Source organism: Rhagoletis pomonella, unplaced genomic scaffold (assembly GCF_013731165.1).
Source record: "Rhagoletis pomonella isolate Grant_MI unplaced genomic scaffold, Rhpom_1.0 Rhpom_scaffold_00001, whole genome shotgun sequence".
NCBI classification, from domain to species: domain Eukaryota; kingdom Metazoa; phylum Arthropoda; class Insecta; order Diptera; family Tephritidae; genus Rhagoletis; species Rhagoletis pomonella.
Window position 1 is genome coordinate 33,734,942 of NW_023458555.1, and position 13,264 is coordinate 33,748,205.

General features: G+C 34.8%; 1 protein-coding gene across 1 annotated transcript in view; it reads right to left on the reverse strand.

Moving 5' to 3' along the window:
- The window catches only part of LOC118743116 (toll-like receptor 5), a 144,666-nt gene extending 140,916 nt beyond the window's left edge, over window positions 1-3,750 (reverse strand). The window contains exon 1 of the mRNA XM_036475636.1: window positions 3,700-3,750. The gene's annotated coding sequence lies outside the window, so the exon portion shown is untranslated. The remainder of the gene's footprint in view (window positions 1-3,699) is intronic.
- Window positions 3,751-13,264: the final 9,514 nt, after the last annotated feature.

Sequence of the window (13,264 nt, forward strand, 5' to 3'; positions counted from 1 at the left end):
AAAAAAAACGAAAAGTGGCCGAAAATAGCACTCAATGAGCACAATAATACGAACAAATTTTTTTTTCATTTTTTTCATTTTAGCGCCGCTAACTTGATTGAGCTCGAGCATGAAGCGTGCAGGCTATGCATGATTGTGTATGTATGTTAGTATGTGAGTATGTGAGTATGCATGTGCATAACTGCATATGTACATATATACATTTTGTACATCAATATAGCGCCTACAAATATGCCACATTCATACGAGCAAGCGCCAAGCAGCAATGGACTTAATGGTATTCAGTTGTTGCACGTGCGCCCTCAAAATGCTGCACTCCTGTCGATGCATATGCAGCTATATATGTATGTGTATGTGTATGTGCTGTGTTGCGAGTATGTTCACATGTAACTTTAGCAAACATACAAATACTTAATATAAGTAGGGGTGTGCTATTGCGTTTACATGCATTCATACAATATTTAATATTACTCCCGTGGTTGCAAGTAACTACATAGGTATGTATGTTTGTGTAGGTATGCATACGAATTACATGCAGTTTTCGTGCTGTGCATTTTTTAGTGCAGCACGTGCGCCCTTTGCTTTTGCTATAACAGTTGTTGTTGTTTTTGCTTATTGCTTCTGCTGCTTTGCATGCATACCAAATGTGACAACATGATTAAATGAAACAACAAGAAAAAATATTCATATGCACTCCCCTCAAGCTGACAGCAATAAAAGCAACAAAAAGTAAAAGCAATAACTAGCGATCAGCTAGGATGGCAAGGTGTGCGGTGTTTAGTTATTTTACTCCTAGATTTGGACAGAAATAAATATTAAAAAACCTGTTTATATGTCAGGAACACCGAAGAGTAAAAATGTACGGAACTGATTTCTAATAACGTGTTTCCTCTTTTGAGAGTCCCTAACCCAGTGTGGCCTAGATACCTTCGGCTTCCCTAATGAATAGCCTTGGTAAATGAAGGGTTCGACTATTGAAGATTTAAAATAAATCAGTCTTTGTCTGACGTTTCATCATCCTCGAGGAATAGCCGGCATTCCAACTCTGTGATCACACCTATTCGGTGCAAGTCGAATCGCAATTGGTTGTGACCGGTCAGGTATCCAGAAAGTAGCCTGATGTCATTTCTATTTACATACTAAGACAATGCCGTTTATGTTGAAAGGGTAGCCGAAGACCCTGGTCTGTCTACGACTTCCCACCGCTCCCCAGTACTTACTGCGTTCCGATTGTACCCACTCAGTAATTATGGCCCCCGAAGAGGACCAACTGAGACTACAGATTGGTTCAGCTCCCGATAAGATAGTTAGCGCTCCTTCTCGTTCCAACTCGTCGGCGACCTCATTGCCTTCGATTTGACAATTGCCTGGTACGCAGCACAGTATTGTCGTGTCAAAGCAGTCAAGGTTTAATTTTGAGCAGTTTAAAATTGCAGCTGTTTCAGCCTGAAACACCGTGGTCCATTTACCCACGGGAATTGCAAGTTTGGTGCTAGGTCCAAAGATATCTGCATCTGCTCTGTCCTGCATCCTTGAACCGTCTGTGTACCAGTGTACGTATCTGAGATCAAGTGCAGTGAGCCCATTTGCCCAATTTTTGCGATCGGGGATTATCACTTGGAACTTTCAGAACAGCCTTCCGACGAGGTTTCGAACGACACTACCGCCTACCGTACCTTGTTCCTGTCAAAGATGGAGCGAGATATGCCTTGGCTTCTAGCTCTAGGGAACATGTGTTCCGTGGAGATAGGGGTAATCAGATCATACTCCACCATGGAGCCATCTTGCCTCCTTAGGAGCTCTATCCCGTTGGAGGACAACTTTGATAAAATTTTATACAGACGGGAGGCTTCAGGCAACGTTTCTACTGTTTCACATTTTCGCCTGCATGAATCCCTTTTCGAGCGTCTAATAATTTGTTATATAGTCAGAGAGACAGGCCTTATAATGATCCCACTGATACGTCTTTATGGCCCTGTTGAAAAGCTTCCTGACATTTTTGCGCTTAGCATCCAGTTCCCCGTTTCACTAAGGAACCTTACGTCTCATCAAGGTGGAACTAGCAACTGTACTGTCATGGAAAGGATTCTAACAGGTCCCTGTTGAGCAGATCTCGGTTCTTGTAATGCTTTTGGAATTTTGATAAATTTGGAGGAATTATTTCCATTCTAGGTATTGTAAAAAAAGTTATTAATTTTCTTGACCCACTTCAGCATCATTCCCCAAAAACTTTTTTCAAAAATTCGTGTCTTGCTGACATTTTCCTGGTACACTTCACGTACCGCACTCTAAAATATTTTAGACACAGACAAAATGATAGCGGAAGAAATTAATTGTAAATTAAAAATTGTATACTAAAATGCGTACAAATCCGCGCACGCACAAACTTGAGTATATTTGTATGCTATTTCCATGGCGCATTACATTTGCACTATTCAGGTAATTTATTCGCAACTCGTTTGGGTGGTGTAGAATAGATGCGTAGAATTGAGTTATGAGCCAAAAGTGCAACTAAATTTTGCTTACTTAAGTTTGTTGGAAAATTAGAGTTTGCAAATTTCCTAAGTTATTTCTCATAAAGCTAAGCAATCGCATGATTGCAAAAGTTTTAAAATCTGGTCGAATGCCTTTTAATTTTAATGACACCTTAATATTTGAATAAGTCAACTGAAGTGTGGAAGGCCGCTAAAAATCCTTAAATATTTGATTTATTTGTAGGCCATATATTTTACTCTGTAGAGCACTTTGTCAATAATCTCATAAACTAAGGAATAAGTGTACATGTGTACATATAAATTATAAATACAGTAACTCCATTACTGACTAAATACATTGAGCAAAGTCGCCTCGCTAGCAACTAATAGGCATCAATCAATTTGATCGGGCACATGCTGGAGGCACTTATACATACATCCCATTGCCACTCTAACTCAGTTAATTAAAAAGTTGAGTAGGATATTTTTTGAAGAGTGTTGCCACTCTCTTAGAAAGTTAAAATCAGTTAATTAATAGGTTCAAATAAAATTTTAGAAAAAGTTGTTGCTGTTGAAAAATGTTAAAACAAATTGAAGTAACATGTTAAATCAATAGTTCAACCGAGAGTGGTTTAAAAAGCATTATTATGAAAATACCTTTGACGAGGGTTGCCATCTGTTTAATAATTCGAAATCAATTTAGTTCACAAGTCAAATGAATTATTTTAATTTGAAACGAGATGGGAATAAGTAAGCTTACTTACTTTCAATTTGGAAGGGGTTGCCACCTGATCAAAACGGTAATATAAATTTAATCACTAAGTTCAAGGAAATATTTTAATATACATAGGTGTCTAACGATATACTAGGTTTAAAAGTCATTACTATGAAAACTTTTTGACGAAGGTTGCCACCTATTTAAAAATTCAGAATCTCGTTGGATTCACAAAACTGTAGAAAACCTTTCTAATACATAGATTTTGATCAAGACTGTTAGAAAATTAGATTTATGATTTATGATGTATGATTTAGAAAAAGATTTAATAAAGATTAAAAAACGGTGATTTTTGTTGAGAAATTGCGGAATGCGCAACCTTTGTTCATTACATCATATAATTTGATGTTTTGGCATGAGTCAAGTATTCTTTGCTTTAAATTTAAAATTTTTTTTTTAAGTATGGAGAGATAACAAAGCGGGTTGTTGATTCATCAAAGCAAAACTTACCACTAGTTGTCTAGATTGGGGCGTAAAAAGTTTGAAGTAGATGATCTGCAAGAAATAGAAAAACGACTGTTATAATTAGCATTTAATATTATATAAAGTTACTAAATAAAGGAATGCATACAGTCGGTGTCAAATGTAAGTGTACGCCCTGTTGTAATATAAAATTCACAATTATTTTCATAAAGTTTAACACTATATAAAGTTCACAAAAATTCAAAGAATTTTCATCAAAATTATTATTTAGAATTTCTAGAAAATTTCCGAGTATGCAGTTTTGTAGCAATTTTAGTAAATAAAGTGCAACTTTTAAGTCGCTAAAAATTACCGTTGATTTTGTAGATGTTGATGCATAAACATAAATAATAAATAAATATGAAATTTTAGCTTGATTAGTACATAATTAAAAACTTTACAGTAGAACAACAAAAACAAATCGATTTAGTACTTTTCCAAATATCTCGAGAACGGGGAAAAGAAAAAATTTGAAAAAAATCACACATACACACATCAAAATTCTCTATGAAAAGAAATATTTGAAAAAATTGTTTTCTTTGAAAACTTCTCACATACAATTTGTTTGATAAAAAAATTGGTTTTTGAAAATATGCCATAAAATAAATTACAATGGTAGCTCTGAGTATTGCGCAAATTTAAGTATAGTATTATGGGGTGCACTCTACAATAATTGGAGTTATGAATTTTGTTTTCAAATTTCATATTTATTTATTTTTTATGTTTATGCATCAACACACGAATAGTGAACCCCGTCCGTTTTGGTATGGAACACCCCATATATATATATATATATATATGTGTATCTGCATTCATACCCATACTCCATACTCGATTACATGTATGTAAACGTGTGTATATGTAACTTCGCCATATTCTACGTTTCTTAAATCTCAAGTTGCTTCTGTTGCAGCCATTCTTAGGTCTTTGCGCATTGAGTATATTTATTTTGAATTTACTGTTATGCACATACGCATTTGTAATTGTATTTTAAGTTTATCGTTATTTGTATTTAAGTGATTGCACCTTCTACTACAAGCAACGTGGTGCTACCTACATATGTACATATCTACTTCGTTTTGTGCGCCATGGCGTATGAGTGCCATAAATAAAGGTGTTAAGGCGGCTTGCGTGCTGCGTGCAGGCAATTGTATGCTTCTTTATATCAAATGTATGTACGTTTGCGGGCGAATGTGAACAAAAAAGTGTGCAATGCGCATACAAATAAATTGGCGGTGGTACATTTTTTTGCCAATTTCTATATTCCCACATACTTTTATGCATTCATACAATTGCCAGTAAAACGCTTATTTACATTAGCCTTACTTATTTACATATATGTATGTATGTATGCATATCCGCAATGCTTGTCTGCCATTTGCATACATTTAGGAAATACTTGCTATTCTTAAATTGAAAGCTTTCCTTCCTGCCAGCCAGCCAGCCAGTCAACCAACCTTCCCTATCCATCTTCTCACTCTTCCTTGCACTCTGCTTTATTGGCCACCTGCTGTCTCTTCTGGTACTTAGTCCCTGCAGTGCTTGGCTTTTAGCATTCGTTCGGCATGTTGCCGCACATTTCTTTGCCTTTGCAACTTGACTTCCGTTTGCCACAAAGCCACAAGCACAAGTGGCTGCAAATGCTGCGGTTGCAAATCTTGGCCACTCAAATTACACTGCTTGGTGCATTCTCTATCGCACTCACTGTTCGGCTGTAAGAAATCGATGCCTTTCTTTTATTTTACATTCTCTCTAAATAACTACAACTACTGTTCTTGCTTTGCAAGCATGTGTGTGTTTTTTTTTGGGGTTTTATGTTCTGAATTTTTGCTTCTGATTTTTGCAATTTTTTTACCTTCGCAATCAAAGATTTGTTGGCGAAGATATCAATTTTTCTTGTACGTACTGGATTTTATTTTCCTTACTCATCCTTTGGATTTTCGGTATGCAAGCTATGCAGTCAATATAGAGTATTTGCCCATATTTACTTATGTACGTTCTATGAAAATTTTATTTTCCTATGTAATTCGATTTATGGTTCAGCTCTTTTTCAAATTTACTCAATGCTTCGGGTAAAGTTAAAATTACCAAAACATAGTATTTTTTTTTTTAAGGAAATTCAAACTGGACATAAACGTAAAGACAATATAAAACCGTTTGAAATAAATTTTCAAGAAAATTCTTTTGCTATTGACTGCAGATACTAAGAGAAATTAGTTCTTTAACAGCCTAGTATTAAAATGATTCAGTTGTAAATATTTGATAACCACGACCGAAAAGTTTAAGCTTTTGCTAGGAATTGCTAATTTTGTTTATTCAGGGTTTCCAAGCTTAATTTTAACGATCATGCTTATTTTGCTTATTTCAATGTATAAAGCTAAGTACGGGCCTTCTAAGAAAACGGTCAAGAAATAAATTGCTATTAGTTCGTGTGTGTTAATAGCAGTGTCCAAGAAGTTTTGATATCTGATATCTTACAGACTGTTGAAAACAATGGTGCCTTGTACTCTTCACAAACAAACTTTAGCCAACCATAGCAGAAAGCGTAGCATATTTCTTAAAAACTTCGTACTGCTTAAGAAAGTTTGGCTCAATACATTTTTCTTGACCATTTCTTGGCCGTGTTTTATTTTTATTTGTCGAGATTTGTAAAGAAATGTTTACAAACAATAATATAAAAACAGATTTGTCTTTCATTAATCGGTAGCTTCAGTTACATTTCTATTTGAATACAAAAATTTAAAACCAATGGTTTGTCTCTAAGGGAAGGAATTGGTGTTATTGAAAAGACTAAAAATAATCGACTCAAACGGATAATAGGGAAATTAAAAAAAAAAATAATAAAACGACTAGTGCACTGTAATTTTCAATCCTTGAAATATACACTAGCCAGAATATGTCTTCGTACAGTGTGTTTTTTTTATATTTGCAACGTTTTTCGTAATAAATTTTTTTCGTTAATTTTTATTACAAAATTTAGGAAAATTCGGCAAATTTGCACCAAAATTTGCAACTTTTAAACCAAATTTTTCGAATTTTTATGATTATGCAGTTTTGTGGTTCACTCAATTTCAGTATAATAAAGTACAAGTTTTAAGTCGCTAGAAAATACCGTTGATTTTTGAGAATTTTTTTGCTGATGACGTTCATTTTCTCCATATGATGTGATAGTTTTTTTGTTTGGAAAAAAATACCGAAGAGCGTCACTTAGTGGATTTTATTACCGAAAACACCGATAAAGTCGCAAAAATCCCGAATATCTTGAAACTCCCGGAATAGTCTCAAAACTCAATAAGTAATCTCGAAACAATCCCAAAAATTCGGAAACAGTCCCGAAAATCAAAATTAGTCCCGAGAGTCCCTAAACAAGTCGAAAAATTCCGGAGTAGTCACAATAAACCGAAATATGTAGTGCCCCAAAAAAGCTTTTTTTTTTTTAGCGGGCACTGTGGTGTAGTGGTTAGCAGTGCGCAGTTAGCATTCCGCAGGACCTGGGTTGAAGCGCGGTTTAACTCAACATCAAAGAATAAGAAAAAGTAAAAAAAAAAAATGAAGATCCCTCCTCTTTGTGTGACAATATAAAGGCGCACGCTACAAATCGGAGAAGAAGCTCGGCCAAACACTAAGGGCCAGTTTTTCAGTGCTGGTTTAATGCCTCTACATAGTTTAAATGTTTTGTTGGGCAACACTGTTTTTTCTTTATGCAGATACAAAACCTCAGCTATTTATTTTCACTTTTGATATGATTGCGTTTAAGTTCTGGAAGATTATAGACGGAAATTTAAAGTAAACTCCAACTCAAGTTGCGTTTGTTAACTTCCCTGCAAAAAATTGTGCGACTAATCTCTAAAGAGAGTATTCCGAGATTACTCTCAATCGGGTACAATTGGTCATTAATTAGTCCCAACTAGTTTCATACGGGGACTAATGGAGGTCAATTAGTCTCGACTCATCCCTTATGGGTATAATTGGAGATCAATTAGTCCCCAACACATCTCTAACGGGTACTATTATTTAATGACACGATTGAGAGAATACAAAGGTTGCGCCGATCTCGGACCGCTATTCCTCTCTTAATGAATTTGACAGAATCGTTGTTTGCATGACGCCACACTTGTGCAACTTGTTTACGTTTCCCTTGCAACATTTTTTCTTCTTCTTCCATTCTTGCTCACGTTTTGGCATTTCTCTCTCGCAATTGCACCAGTGTGACGTCACTCAAAAGTTATTCTCCAAAATCCTCTCTGATCGGCGCAATCTTGTATTCTATCATTCTTGATTTAATGATATGTACGCTCTTAGTCAATGAAATTTCATGTGCGGCGTTGGCACACAGAGAGAGTATTCGCCTAACAAAACTGAGCACCCCGATTCGAATCTCAGCTGGAGCAAAGTTATTTTTTTTTTTAAAGTGACTACTCGCTTTTTATACCCGTTCGCGTATAAAGGTGAACAATTAGTCTCTTCATAGGACTTGCTCGAACAAAAGCGCGATCAGTTCATTCCATATAAAGAGATCAAAAGTGGTATTAGTCGCATGCTCCTCCGCGATTGCTCACGGAGTCATCCTGGATTACATACAAATGAGTCTTTTTTCGTGTATTTCGCAAACAATTTTAATTTTTTCCTAATATTTCATCTAAATCTTGGCAGCTGACTACAAATATACAACTCAACAGCTGATAGTTTAAACTCGGTTTAACCCATCCAGATTGGGCGTTTAAACTTACGCTTAAATTTGACTGAAAACTTTTACCTTTTCAAAAATATGCAATTTCATAAAATTTCAATGTCTATTTATCATATTGCTCGATCGTTAGACGATCTATAGTCCATACGCCTTCAGACCCCATTTAGGTACTTAATTTTTTTTTGATTCGTTGCACATTAATGTAAAATTCATCATAGCTGCACGTATGTATATTCAAGTCACCTAGACCTTCAACCTCTTCAACTTTCATCCAAATCCTTAGAGGTCGCACACATATAACTAATACAAAATATAAATAGCAAATGATTATTGATGGACAAATTTTAAATGTATTTAAGGTGGAGCAGTTTCTTTCGGTCCTTGATTGAAATTAAAATTAAGATGAAGATAAAAATATTTTTCATTTTTGATATAAATACATATATATATATATATGTACGAACATGTACATATGTATGGCAAGATAGCAAATTTTTATTTATTTTTATCGCCAGCGACAGCCATCTGTTTGCACACACGATTCCATGCAAAATTGTATTCGTGCATGCGAGCATATTTGTGTAACCACTGCTTTGTACACTAAGGCTTTCTGCACATTGGTCATCCAATCATAGTTGCTTCACCGTCACATTCATGATGCAACGATTACATTCGACGTCTAAAAATTCACTTGGAGCAGGTATTTTCTGTTTTTCTGGTTGATATTTTCGCGAAATATTTACAAAAACCTGCATATTTTAAAATATGGACGGTGCTGCAACAATTCTAGACATAATTTTTCACGCATGGACTGGTTACAATTTCGTTATATTTTATAGTTAAAACTCTCACATTTATTGAATTTTATTGCAATTATCTACTTTTTAATAATTTCCACAAATTTAATGCAAAAAATACTAATTCTTATGCAATTTTAATGCAATTCTTAACTTTTTCACTGTGTGCAGATATACACATATATATTTTTTTACCACATTTGGAAGTTTCGACAAAAAATGGATTGCTTCAATATTCTTCAATCCTTCCTTTATTATACTCACAAATCAGTAGTCTCTCGATGTCACTTTGTGGCTTATTTTCAGATCATTTTGATTGTGGTTTTACTCAATCAACTACTCGTACATACATTCTCTTCATACTGCGCTCGCCGCGCGATTGCTACATTCGCCTCCTGGGCATAAGCATTAATGTTGGCATGGAAATCAGCATCAAAAGAAGACAGATTCGATACAGATTGATCAATAACAGCATAAGAAAATTCTGTGACACTGCACCTCGCATGCTCAGTTGCTGCAATTTGCTAAGAAGTTTTTGCCACAAACGAAGCCAATTTCCCCTGCAGCAACTTCTTGGCAATATATTTTATTGAATTTCAATAAGCATTTATATTTACAAAATTGCCATAGCAGTTGTTGCAATTACTGGCAAATAAACAGTGTGACAAAACCGAATGAGTTGTAGTTGTGCGTGCCATTGGTGAAGTATGATGGAGGGAGGAAGCAAGTTGAAGAAGGATAATAATATCTATCTACTTAAAATGTAGTCTCTTAGAAAATCTAAGTGGATATTATTGGCTTGTGGCAGAGTGATAGCTTATGTATGTTTAGAATAACACTACTTCAAACTAGTTAATGGAAATGTTAAAGGATACGGCCGCAAATGTTATGAGACAAACGGATTGATGGGATTTCCATGTGGCGCATGAGTATGTATTCATATACATACACTCATGCTTAAATATATACGGAAATATATGCACATAAATATATAAATCACCTACTTAATCGACCGCATTCACGATTATTTATACTTTGCTATGAAATCCTCAATTTCCAGGATATTGATAGGACGCTAGCAACCCTTCTCTTTTCAATGCTTTCTCCATTCATAGCTAAGCCGTACCTATCATCTAAGCAAAACTTTACGTTTCATTCTACTCCCCTCTGGATACATATGTAAGTAGTAAGTTATGACCCTTTATATAATTCACATTGGCATCTTAGTTACTCACTCATTCATTAAAATACAATTTTGCATACAAAATGAATTATTCCAACCCATTTGCGTGTAAACGTAAATAAATTCTCCGATGCTTCTCTACTGCGCTCGACGACTGACCTATGTATCTATTTAATTTTTCATTCATTTCAAACAAAATGATAAATGGCTTGTACCTAATGAATTGCTAAAGTATCCTTCGAAACTACATAAATAGAATATTTATTAAACAAATTTCGGTTGCATGCAAGTTAATGTTAAATTCTCCTGTTATTTCAATGGTATTTGTTAGAGGAAACCACAACTAAGTAATTTGAGCGCTGCCACTCTGGGCTATTAAAATCCGATTATAGTAGCTTGAGTTTGAAAGCAGTAAAATTGGTTTGGTGTATGCACTATATACTTACATACACATACATGCATATATTTAATGTAATGAATGAGTAATGCAAAAAAAAAAAAAGTTTTATAGATGCATATACAGCGACTCAAATCAATTACCACGTGTTTCATTACATTGTTGTTTCTAAACAGGTGGCACCCCTCTTCAAAAATATTTTCGTAATAAAAAGCGGTTTATCTTTGCATTTTGCATTCAACACGCTTACCTTATGCACTTCACAGATACTTTTTCATAATTAAAAAAAGAAATAATAAATTAAAATTAAGGTTGCGCCTGTCGGAATTCGAACCCGACACATTCTGGAAGCTAACAAATAGCGGCACGCTCCTCTGCACGCTCAGCCACTGCCGAATACGCATTCAAATAACATCATATTTTTCGAACGTTTACCGGATATGTAATTTAATGAAAATTGTAATTGCTTTCTATTCGTTTCCGGATACGGAAAATCTGATACGAAAATAACTGGTACACATCAAACGCATTTAACACACATTTTGGCTTCAATAAATGCTGGACACAGCATTATTCAGTACTTAATAAGTATCTACTTAAGACTTGATTAAAAACTAAATACTTGCTACTTAACATAAAAATAAAGGATTTCGAGTTTTTCGGTACTATTTCAGGTCATTGGGACTACTTCGGAATTTTCGGAACTGTTTCGGAAGTGAGTAAAGATCAGTGTTCGGACTACTCAAACTCGATTCGGGAGTAAATGACCCAAAAAATCGGAGCAAGAATTAAATTTTCGGAGCAGATTAACAATTTTTTATTAAATGGTAAAATGAAAAATTTTTACATCTTTAGTTACTTTTTGAATTTATAATTTTTTTTCTATACTAAATAAATATTACAGTTAATTTTTGAGCTCATCACATTGTGTTTACATTGTAATTGTAAAGCATTGGCACGGAATACTTGTAAATCAGCTTACTTAATCTCTAAATTGTATTCAAAACAAACCTTCCATCAATAAACTTATAATTAAACAAAAATTAAGTAAATAATCAGACGGCGTATAAATTTCTGACCTTTGGTTTAACTTTCAACTGTTACGATATTAAGCCTGTTCCTGTATTTATTTTCAACGAGCTTCATCTCTGAAAATTTTCTTTCGGCAGCAGCACTACTGTGTGGTAAAATAGCTAATGTCAGCATATACCTATACTGCCTAGTAGCTAAACATACACCTTTCCAAAAAAATTTTCTGGTCCTTAATCAATCCCTGGTTTTTGGAAATAAAAAGTGATTCCGCAAGGAATGCTAAGGAGTAAAGAGACAACTTCGGCCACAGAAGTTATGGAGCAGAAAAATAAGATGTTACCAAATAATTTTAATAAATTATTAATATGAATCGAAAACAAGTAAGAAAGTCTAAGTTCGAGCGGAGCCGAACACTAAATACCCGGCGCAGGTACCGCTACATGGTAAGCCGGTGTGTATCAATTTTGAGTAAATTAGCGTCCTTAAATTTCGAAATATTGAAGTTTTAAGCATTTCTGAAATTTTCCGTTTTATGAAAAGTGGTCGTAATTTTAATCTGATTCCAATAATTTTCAACGTTCTATGTGGCAAGCACAATAATCATACCGAGTTTGGTACAAATTGGTAGCACGGTTACCGAGATACATATATGTGATCATAAGTGGGCGGTGCCACGCCCATTTTCCAAAATTTTATCATAAACGTATTTCTTGGTAAAGAATTGTTGCAAGCATCAATTTTGAGTAAATTAGCTCTAATATTTACTGATTTATCGAAGATTTCGTATTTCTCCAAATTACCGTTATATGGGTGGTAGGCGTGGTTATTGTCCGATTTTAAAAATTTTCGGCGATTTCGTGTGCTGGAGCAAGACTAACAACTGTGCCAAGTTTGGGAGAAATTGGGGCAGCGGTTACCAAGATATACACATGTATCCATAAGTGGGCGTGGCTACGCCCATTTTCCAAAAATTTATAATATTCTTATTTTTCGTCTAAAAATTATTGTAAATATCAATTTTGATTGAATTATCTTCAGTTGTTACTAAAATATTGCAGTTTTCGTATTTCGGAAAATTACCGTTATATGGGAGGTAGGCGTGGTTATTGTCCGATTTGGCCTATTTTCAATACCATCCGTCCTACGCCCGAAAGAAGTGCACATACAAAGATTCGTTAAGATATCTCAATTTTTACTCGAGTTATCGTGTGCACAGACGGACGGACGGACGGACAGACAGTCACCGCTTAATCGATTTCTCTTTTCATTCTGATCATTTATGTATACATTTGTCTATATCTATCTTTATTCGTTTTGCCTGTTACAAACAACCGTTATGTGAACAAAGTTATAATACCCTTGTGCACAAGTGCGCTCGGGTATAAAAACATAAATCGGAGCATATTTTAGGTCAAGCAGAGTAATGAAGCAATGACGATTTATGTTTCAGTCAA